At 32.7% G+C, this 11,631-nt stretch overlaps 1 long non-coding RNA gene across 1 annotated transcript; it reads left to right on the top strand.

Annotated features, from left to right (window-relative positions):
* The first annotated feature begins 284 nt into the window (after window positions 1-284).
* LOC104591718 (uncharacterized) lies at window positions 285-10,208 on the top strand. Its single transcript, XR_734298.3, has 3 exons — window positions 285-502; window positions 587-666; window positions 9,909-10,208. It is a non-coding gene; the product is annotated as an uncharacterized LOC104591718 (long non-coding RNA).
* The last annotated feature ends 1,423 nt before the right edge of the window (window positions 10,209-11,631 follow it).

Genomic DNA, 11,631 nt, shown 5'->3' with positions numbered 1-11,631 from the left:
GTAAGGTGCCACTGTAAAAGTAAGGTCAGCTTGCTTAAAGGACATATTGAGGAAAAAGTTGGGTATCAAGGTAAACAAATGCTATCTTTTACTAAGGCAATGGTACTGTAAGCTATTGATATACAAATTCTCTCTCACTCTCTCTCTCTCTCATTACTAGTTTGAATTTGCAATTTTCCCGCTGCATAATTTATCTCAAGCCAAGAATGATGTCTCTTTTTCTTGTTCTGACCTTCTTTTTGGGCTACTTGCTCTTCTACATTGGTGTATATATATACCTACATCGTATGGGGAGCTTTCAGAGCATCTATGGTTAATGTCTTTGCAAAATATTGGATGATGCTTTTGCTTTTGTATTTGGATGTTGCTTTTGTCCCTTAATCTACTTAAAGACAACACATAATACATTTTCCAGGTGGTAATTGAAGGTGGTCAAGAAGCATCACATGTCACAACTACTGATCGTCGTGCTGGGTAATTTGAGGCCAAATTCTTTCACAAGGTGAGCTCTCTTTTCTTTATGTCTATTTTTTGTAGAAAATTTTTGATCCGTGATGTTTGGGGACTTATATTTGTCTCTGGATAGATCCTTCAAGAAGAAATTGGGGGCGTGAAAGGGCATTTTGGACCAATAAATGCTTTGGCATTCAATCCTGATGGAAGAAGGTCTTTCTCATCTCTTAATCTTCACATTATATTTTCCAATTTGCTCCTTACCGAAAATGAGTTCGGTTCTTAACCTGTGAACAAGTCTCCTAATTATCTGATCATGAGGCTGGGGATCTGTTGAATTCTGAGACCCTACTAGGGAAATCCTGCCCCTTAAGGTTGGCCATGGTAAAAGGGATTTCCCATGCTTTCTTTAGAGCATTTTTTTTTTTTACTTGCACCAAATCATTCCTTCATTGGTGTTGTCATTGATCATCTAGTATCGAAATCCCATTTTTTTTACTAGGGAAGTTGGAGTGATTTCAAATAAATTTCTTGCATGGTGACAATGACCCAAAGAATGATAATTTAATTAATTAAAAGCGTGCTTAGAAGAGGGAGAAATTAAAACCAATATTATTAACTTGATACAATGAAATGACGGGGTATCCTATTTTAGGAGGATTGTAAATGGTTTGGAGGTTTTGCAAGAGATTTAGACATTTGTTGATAAGTAACAGTCAAAAAATACATTAGTTGATAAGTTATTGTGATCTTGTAGCAAATGAGTTTGACTCTAAGGAAGTTCTATTTATTGCTTCCATGAAAGATTTTTTGAATTCTTAATTTCCTTTAACTAATGCTTTTCTTTATGTTAAACATCATGGGGCTTTTATTAACAGCATTTTAGACATCTAGAGGGAAGTCAATGGTCTCCAAAGTTCTGTTTGTTATCACCCTCTTGCAAACCAAATGGAGCCAAGTGGTTAGAGGTTGGAAGTTGGAACAAATTCAGATGGTTACTTCCTTTGGAATGTAAGGGTTGACAGCTGTACAAATTTTTCTTGGTAAAATGGAAGTTGGTTAACTGTCCCCTGTTATTGGGAGGATTGGATTTGGGAAAGATGGTTCTAGTGAATAAATCACCTTTTAATAAATGGCTTTGGAGATGTCATGGGAAGAATATGCTCTTTCTGAGAGAACGGTGATTGCCAAATATGGAGATTCAAAATGGTTTAGTTTCTATATCAATATCGGATTCACATGGGCCAGACTGGCTTGGGCTAGGCTTTAGGCCTATATAATATATATATATATGTATGTATTAATAAGTCATCTATATTATTTGTAATAATATATTACATAGACAAATAGATAGAGTGCGGGTTGGACTAGAAGTGATCACTCATAGGTTAGTAAGTCAAGATTTTGGGAAGATAAGGGATTCTCTGTTTTTGGCTATTTTGTAACTAGGGGTGTTCACGGGTCGGGTTGGGTTGATTTATTGGGATTTTCCCAACCGACCCGACCTGGTCGGGTTAGCTAAGGTGGGAACCGAAACTGACCCACTGACAGGCCAAACTGACCTGGTCGGTTTGAGTCGGGTTGGGTCGGTTTGGGTCAGTTTGGTCGGTTTTGCTCCTGTACAAAGCCAAATAAAATCTGAATTAGTTGATAATTTGATATTCAAGAGTTCAAGATAAATCTAAATTTAATTCAAGTAAAGAATAAAATCAATAAATTCTTCATGTAAAAACAAGTGTCAAGTAAGAAATAAAAACAATCATAAATTGAACATCATTTCAGCCATCTCCTATGATAAAATTTAAATGAAAAGTTAATCACAAAAGTTGTTCATTAATCACTAATCCAAAGTTGCTTGCAAGTTGCAACCATTCAAAAAGGTGGCCTAATGGGCTTTGGAAGTTGGAACTTCATGTTTGAAGAAGAAATGCGGCCATGTTAATGACTCAACTGTCAAAAAACAAACAAGAAATGTTTGTTTTAGATTGCCACATTACTTGGAAAATAAAATTGTAAATTGTAAAAAAAATAATTACATTTGTAAAGATTATTAAGTCTTACCAAAAAAGTGAAAACACCAATCATCACCACTTAATTACACTTGTTCTATTGTTCCTGATAATTCTAAAACAAATATTAGTATGTAACCCAAAAAATTATATAAGTTATAAACAATATCATGAAATAAAGTTTATTCACAAGATAACAAATATTACCTAATGCAATTTCTTCATATTTTTCCACTTCATCTATAGCTTCTCGAATATCAATTGGGATTGGTTTGGACCGTAACCAATCTTGGCCGCATATAAGAGCCTCCACCATTTTTGGAGTGAACTCCTAAATGGATCAACTAAACGCCCACTTGTGCTGAATGCCGATTCAAAAGCAACTGTAGAAATTGGCATGGCTAAGACATCTCTTGTTATTTGATAAAGTATATGATACTTTTGACAATTCATTTTTCACCAAATCAAAATGTCAAATGAATCACTTGGCTTTTCACAACTCTCTAACAAATACCTTGCAACCTCAGATTTACTTTCTACACTTTCTAAGTGTTTTGCAAATTGAGATGTTAAGAACTTCAATGTATCATCTTCATTGTCATCGAAATCCATCTCACTAGAAGCTTTACTTAAACTTGGTGCTTCATGTCCAACATTAAAATTTGAATTGCATTTATGATCATGATAATAGTAATATAAACGATTAAGAGTTTCCTCTACTCTCTCAGTCATTTCTCTAGCCCTCAAATTATCATATATTTGACCAAAACAAAATTTTACATATTTTAATTTGTAACAAGGATCCAAAACAATGGCCACATATAATAAGAAATTCAGATTTTCAAGGTTCTCCCAATATTTATCAAACTTCCGTTTCATGCGCTCTGCCATAGAACTCAAGAAATTGTCTCCACTTCTACATAAACGAACCAACCTAGTTTGCAATGCCACAAGTTCATGAAAAAATGCATTCGATGTGACATAAAGAGATCATGAAATTCGCAATATTACATTATAGAAAAGCTTTAGAAACTTCACAAAACATCTGGCATTGTCCCAATCATCATAATTAGGAGGCCCGACATACTTATTCCCTCTCCCTTTTCCTCTCTTATTCCCGCCTCCACTCTCCTCATTTTCATCCTCATCATTGCCTTCAAAGTATAAGAAATATCTTGAGTCATCCTCACCTAGCCAGTTAAAAGTTCTTTCAAATTTTTCAGCAACCTCCAACATCAAATAGGTAGAATTCCACCTAGTCTCAACATCAAGGCATACAAGATTCTTATTTTCTATTTTTTCCTTCTCAACACACATTTTGAAAGTTTGAAACCTAAATGGAGATGATCTCACATATCTTACAACATTTCGGATTTTGAGAATAGATTCATGTAAGTTTTCCAATCCTTCTTTCACTATCAAATTCACAATATGAGCAGAACATCTTAAATGCATGAATTCATGTTCTAAGATGGTGCTTTTCCAATCCCTAGTTCTTCTTTTTAATTATCTAATTGCACCATCATTAGAATTTACATTATCAACAGTAATTGTAAAATTCCATCAATGCCCCATTCTAGCAAGCAATCCTCAATAGTCTTACCGATTGTTTCTCCTTTGTGATTAGGAACTTGACAAAAGTTTAAAATTTTTTTGTTCAAATTCCATTCACTATCAATCCAATGTGCTGTCAAGCACATATAATTTAAATTTTGGATTGATGACCAAGTATCGGTGGTAAGATATATACATTGATTTTTTATCACTTTTTGCAGTTTCATCTTCTCCTCAAAAAAAAAAATTTCATGCAATCTCTAGAAACTGTGATACAGGATGGGATTGTAAATTTAGGTTGCAAAGCTTGAGAATATTTCTTAAATCATTCCCCCTCCACAATCCTAAAAGGCAATTCATCAAGTATAATCATTTTGGCAAGCTCCTTTCTAGCTTCCTCAACACTAAAAGTCATTGCTTTTAGCTTACCAATAGTGAGACCATCTTCTCCTCCTTCATTTTTAGGCTCAAAAGATAATATCTTTTGCCTTTTATCAACCCTATAGGGATATTTCATGCACTGCTGTTGCAAATGACTCTACATGTTACTAGTGCCATGATTTTTTGTCACATGAATAGTCTTTACCACAATAATTACATGCAGCCCTAGGTTCATCCTTATCCTCCATTTTAGTGAAATGGTCCCAAATGTCTGATTTTAATCTAGAACCTTACCTTTTGTTTTGCTTAGTGGGCTGTGTCTTAGTAATTTTACGAGGAGCAAGAGGATTTTTTACCGAGTTTGTAGCATCAGAATCTTGTTGCTTTGAGCCCATTGCTATTGAATCTTCAACTGAATCAACTCCATCAATCCCATGCACATTTTCATTTATTTTAGGATCCATCTGAAAACAAAATATCATTATAAATTTATAATTATTATTGAGTTTCTCAAGTGACATTCCTAATGTAACAAATTAAGAAAAAAGCAACTGATTGGTTACAATAAAAAACTATATATGTTATTTTTTTATCTAACATCAATAAAACTGAAATATATAAAATAATAAAAACATGTTTCAGAATATATATATATATATATATATATATATATATATATATATATATTTTTGAAAATATATATATATCTGATATATTTCAGTAAAAATATATAGTTTTTGTGCAAATTATGAAATTACTATAAAATCTATTACTATATTTCAAATATATATTCCGAAATATATCAGATATATTAAATATATATACTATATTTAAATACTATATATAAATAAATATATATATACTATATTTCAGTTTTAACTTTCAAATTTTTAATATATTTCTATATTTTAGTTTCAGAATATATTTAACAATTAAAGCTGAAATATATAATAATATAAAAATACATAGTATATATATATATATTTCGGAAATACACATATTATTTATAATATTTAAAAGTATATTTTCTGAAAATATATATCTGATATATTTCAGAATATGTACTTTTTAGATATAGATTTTTTCAGATAATTCGGTTTTTATGCAAAACTGAAATATCTTTATTTAACAGTTTTAAATATAAAATATATTTAAATTAAAACCGAAATATATATTTAAATAGATTAGGTTTTTCATAAAAACTGAAAACTGAAGTTTTTATTTTTTAAGATATTTTCTGAAAATATATTTAAAACTGAAATATGTATTTTAAAATATATATATATATATATATATATATATATATATATATATATATATATATATATATAAACAAAAATATACATACAAATAAAATATATTGAAAATTTGGAATATATATTTTCTGGAAATATATATCTCATATATTTCAGAATATATATTTTTTAGATATAAAATTTTTCAGATATTTCAGTTTTTATGTAAAACTGAAATATCTTTATTTAATAGTTTTGAATATAAAATATATTTAAATTAAAACCGAAATATATATTTAAATAGATAAGGTTTTTCATAAAAACTGAAAACTGAAGTTTTTATTTTTTAAGATATTTTCTGGAAATATATTTAAAACTGAAATATGTATTTTTAATATATATATATATATATATAAACAAAAATATACATACAAATAAAATAAATTGGAAGTTTGGAAAATATATTTTCTGGAAATATATATCTCATATATTTCAGAATATATATTTTTTAGATATAAAATTTTTCATATATTTCAGTTTTTATGTAAAACTGAAATTTCTTTATTTAATAGTTTTAAATATAAAATATATTTAAATTAAAACCGAAATATATACTTAAAAATTTAAATAGATTAGGTTTTTCGTACAAAACTGAAGTTTTTTGTGCAAATATATCATCATTAACTAGATTTTTTTCAAAGCTTAAACTTAAACAAAACACAAATAAAATATATCAACTTGTAACATGCATTAAATTAAAAAAATAAAAAATAAATACTAACCTTTGAATGACTGAAGTTGAGACTTTAAGTCTTTGAGAATGAGACTTGAGCAGTTGAGCTTGAGGGGGGCGGACCAACCAAGTTAGAGAATAGAAGATTTTAAGAGAAGACAAAAGTGGTTAACAAAATAAAAAATTAGAAACCTTCTAAATTCTAATCTAGGTAAAAAACTAAAAAATGACACCTAATTGAATTCTAATTGTAATTGCCTAATGGGCCTTCTAGAGTTCTAATTCTAGTAGAAGTCTAAAAGTAGAAGACTAGTAGGAATTAGGAAACTACTCAAACTAGGAAGTAGGAACTACCAAACTAGTAGAATACTAGTTCGGTTCGAGTCGGTTTATGTATGTGCCCAACCCGAAACCGACCGATATGGATGAAAACCCGGCCGACTCGGGTTGGGCCAGTCCGGGTTGGGCATTCTTATGAACAACCCTATTTGTAACTGTAATCTAAAAAGAGTTGGGTTTGAAACCACCTTTAAGGGGAGGTAACACCTCGTGCCTCCTCTTAGTGTGTTTCATGCTTGCACTATTTCTATCTCTATTTAATAAAATACCATTCATTCATAAGAAAAAAAAAAAAGATTTTGGGAAGACAATTGGAGTGATACCATAATTTTTAACTCCCTTTGTGCTTAGATTAGATCAAGTTTCTTCATGTTGGAATGTTACTTGTGATTTTTTAAGGGTAAATTACTAAAGCCTCCCCTTAAGTTTCTTACTTTCTGAAACCTCCCGTGAAGTTTGATAATTGCAATTACCTCCCTTAAGTCTCTCTATTAGAATTCTCTAACAAGAGGCATGAAAATGTCCAAAATACCCATGCAGTTATTTTTGACCAAAATCAATATTTTTCAAAATTTTTCTTCATATCAATCGCTACCCCAAACCCTTGCAATATCTTTTCTGGAATTAATTTATTTTCCAAATTTGCCCTTCATATCAATTTCTCAAAGGTAAACAAGCCTCAGTAGTAACTCCATGGGTATTTGGGAAATTTTGTGTCTCTTGTTAGAAGATTCTAACTCTACTTACAACTATGTTAGAGCTCCATGGTGGTTTGGAAATCTTAGGCCCCTGCTTTATAGGGAAATCACTAAATTTATTATTTTGTGAAAACTTGAAGATATGCTTATTGAAGTAGAGATCAATGAGAACCAAAGTCAAATTTGTAATGTTGCTTTTATGGTTTTTAATTGGTATTGTGTTTCTTTTTCCAGAGATTTATGTGAATCAACTTAGTCTTGGTGAACGTCTGTAGGCTTGATGTCAGGGGCGGTATATTGTTCAAGTCAGATTGTACATTGACAAAGTTGTGCTTTGTGTTATTGAGCTATATAGGAAATATTCCACACCATCTGGTATTAGGAGTTTCAAGTTGGTCCATTTGAGGGGCTGAACAGGAGTCTGGATTTTGGACTCATGATACTATATCTAAATTAAAAAAAATACAATGAATGCACTTGCCATTCTATTGCAACAGGTTTCCACCTTCCATTTGAAATGATCATGAAATTAACTTTTTAGGTCTTCCATGTGATTACCTTATGATGAGTTTTACTTTGTATTATGCTCAAATGCATTCAAAATGTGCTTCTGAATACATGTGTTTTGGTACATGGTAGTATACAGTGTTTCGGGTCTTAGGCCCTGTTTGATGATTACGTACTTGTTAAGCAAGTATTCTTAGAAGTACTTATTTTAACAATCACTTAAGCCTGTTTGGTAACCCACTTTTCAAATCACTTATTATGTTTTTAAGCACTTATTGGGGTGGGGAAGTTTGGTAAGCTACTTTTCCCATAAGTGCTTATATTGACACAAGTGACAAATTTACCCTCCACTATAGATTATGTAGATTCCTCCCTCTCAATTTCTTCACTAGAATTGTTTAAACCTCTGGAACTATAGATTGGACAATAGAAAGACACCTCCGATTAATAACCTTCACAAAATTCTCGGATTCCCATTTTCGCCTCCCGAGTCTCTCTTGACTCACTCTCCTTCTTTCGTTGTGTTCTAGCTTTATCCCCAGCTAGTCCGTTTGATATCTTAGCATTTGGTATGCCTCCAACTTCATGCCTGGGAGGATTCCGTTGCTTCCAACTGATATCTTACAAGGTCCAACTCCCAGTGCTCAAACCCAGAACCATGGATTTTGTTGTCATTCAACCAAAATTTTTCGTATTTTAGAGGAAAATGGAGGACTTTGTTGTCTCCGATTGATATCTTACAAGTCTCGATGCTCAAACCCAGGACCATGGAAGCTTCAATAGAGAATATCTTAAAAAAAATGCAGACGAAAAGAAAACCAAAATTTTTTGTTGTTTTTGTGAGCAATCAAAGAATTTTGATAAGGGTTATGTAGAGGAGCATGAATTCGATCTGCCCATTTCCCAATTTTCTGATGTTGGTATTGGAGCCCCATCTCCTATCGCACAAAGAGAACCATAGCTTGTTGACGCTTTGAAGTGCAGGCAAAAAAGGTAAATGATGTTGATGCAGATGGAGTTTCTTCGGTGATTGGGGGATTTTGATCACCAAAACTTGCCATTTCTACCGATTTTCTTGATTCTCTAGGGTGGGTGGGTGGGTCAAAGATTGCTCACAAAAATTTGCCTTCGAACCGGCAATCTGAGTCGAGAAAATTAATGGATTCACCCTTCGAAGAGAAACCCATCCATAAAAAATGGCATCTTGTAACCCAAAGGCCAAAAGCGTTACTGTAGATCTCTCAATAGAGAGATCTGACTCATTCCGAATCTTCTTTGTCCATGGCATGGTCTTCATCTTCACACCCACCAGTGGAATCAATGCACCACCTCTTCTCAACGTGTCGGCTTCGTCCACCATATCAACAACGACAACCGCAACCATACCACTGGTGCGCCATTGGTGTTTGAGAACACCAACAGCTTTATCTTCACACTCACCATCGTCAACCACACTCTTAACATGTCGGCTTTGTCAACCATACCACTGGTGTGCCGCTACCTGGGTTTGATGTTCGAATGAATGGAGAAGGAGGAGGTATAACCCTCGCGCAGAGGTATTTTAGGCATTACAAAAAATTATTAGGGACTGGTTCGTCCCATTTTTTGGAGAAGTACTTCTTCAAGAAGTATTTAAAAAAAGGCAATTTGAAGTCACTTTTTTAAAGAAGTACTTTAAAAAAAAGTATTTCTTCCCCACTTTTTTACCACACACAAAACCACTTAATGTGTGATCCCAACTCTTAAAAGAAGTACTTCTTAAAAGTACATCTTGTAAGTGTTCTCAAACACTACCTTAATGCAATATTCTAATCCTTTTTTGCCCCCTTTTTGATGCTTGTGTAGTCATGGATTCATGTATTATTATAATTCTTTGCTTTGCACAAAACATAATTTGTTTACACTTGAAAGTAGTGTGTGTGTTTGTGCACGTTCCTTGTCTGCTTCAATGTCTAGATTTACATTTTTGTCATTTCCTGATTTATTTTCTATTGTGCAGTTTCTCAAGTGGAGGTGAAGATGGTTATGTCAGATAATATCACTTTGATCCAGATTACTTCAATATCAAGATGTAACTCCCAAGCATGCTGACAAGGAGAATTTTTGTCTGTTTTATTACTTTGTTAAATGCTTTAATTCATTAGATATAATTTTGTGCCATTTCAGTCAGAACATGTCAAGTCTTGTTTGATGAGAACCTTCTGAATGGTAGAAACTGGAAACCACAAGAATTTTGTGCTGATGTAAAACTTGAAATTTTAATTGCTATTGCCAGGCTTGTCATAAGGTTAAACCATTAATGTAGTTTTTTTTTTCCCTAATATCTTGATGATACAGATCGAAGTCCATTTTTTGTATGGAAAATTCTTTGTGTGCCATGCTGGCTAGAGCATCTTCTTCTTATTTCCTTCTCCAGAGTCCAGAGTCCATACATGCGTAACTTTAACTTCTTTAAAATATCTTCCAATATTCTCTTATATTCTTGATTATTTGATCCGGCCATCTGTCCGTTCTTAACTTTGAATCACCCTTATGCCTGTTTCTGATTCTCTTTGCAAATACAAGTTTTTAACTTGACTTTGCTAATTTGATTTCTTTAAGCGCTGTCTATTCTCACTTTGATAGAGACAAAGGAAAGATTGCATTAATGATAGACCAGAAAATTACAAAGAAACAGGAGTTGCAAGGTGCAAACTCCCCAAGAAACAACAAAAATCTGTTTACAACTAAGCCCAGAACAGGTTTTCTCTATTTGCCCCTTGTTTATCTAAAAGGCCTGTCAAACCATTGGCTAATCACTTTTTTTCTGAAGATTCAGTGTTTCTTTATTCGTAGATGGTGCTGATCAGAATTGCCCTTGCACATGTCTATCCTTTTTTCTATATGGACTGTACAACTATACATGTTGAGCTTAGGTTGGTATGAAGTCCCCTCTGGTTTCTGAATAGAATTTCTACAGAAGATCTAGTGCTTTCCGAACTGATCCGTCAAGATTTACATCTATCCAATCTTGTTCTGCTTTCCACCATTTTATTTTGATTCTCACCATTTTCTTTCTTCCTGATTCTATGCGATAGTGCTGGGTGTGTGGCTGTGTTTATTATTATATTGGCTACAATTTATTTGTGCTCGTCTCAATTCCTCTTGGACGCTTCTACTTTTTTTCTCCAAAATTTTATTTTATTTTTCTATCAACCATTTAATGGAAATTACTCACAAGGAATATTTACTCTTTTGCACCATTTTATCGTCGTCTCCGTTTCTATTCTTCCATCTCTAATAAGTTGCCCCGTTGCAGTAGGATTGTGAGTATCTCGATACCTCCTGCAACATTATTTCAGCTGCCTGAGCATTCAATGTATAAATAATTTTGTTTTTCACAGAAAGCACAAAGGGGAAAAATATTAATTTTCATCCAGTGTAGTTCATCAAACGCTAGTCTATTCTAGTTCAACGGCCACATGTATACCTGAAGTCCAGGTGGGTAGCTTAGCTTTATGATATCTAAGTAACTTCGATTTATAGATACATGAATAAAAAGGTTTAAACACTTAGACCTCCATTGAGGTTTTTCTTAAATACTGAACTCCCTCTCTCCCTCCCCCCTTTTCAAATTGGATCAAGAACTTTCCTGTCTGTGATGTCATTTGACAGACCTCTCCTTTGTTAGCAATTCATCAAGATCCGTTTGCATGTGATTTCACATATGGTTGACTTTTTTT

The sequence above is a fragment of the Nelumbo nucifera genome, chromosome 4, assembly GCF_055504915.1.
Source record: "Nelumbo nucifera cultivar China Antique chromosome 4, China Antique-T2T, whole genome shotgun sequence".
Taxonomy (NCBI): Eukaryota; Viridiplantae; Streptophyta; class Magnoliopsida; order Proteales; family Nelumbonaceae; genus Nelumbo; species Nelumbo nucifera.
The sequence above is the reverse complement of the archived record's forward strand: the minus strand, read 5'-3'. Positions and strand labels throughout refer to the sequence as shown.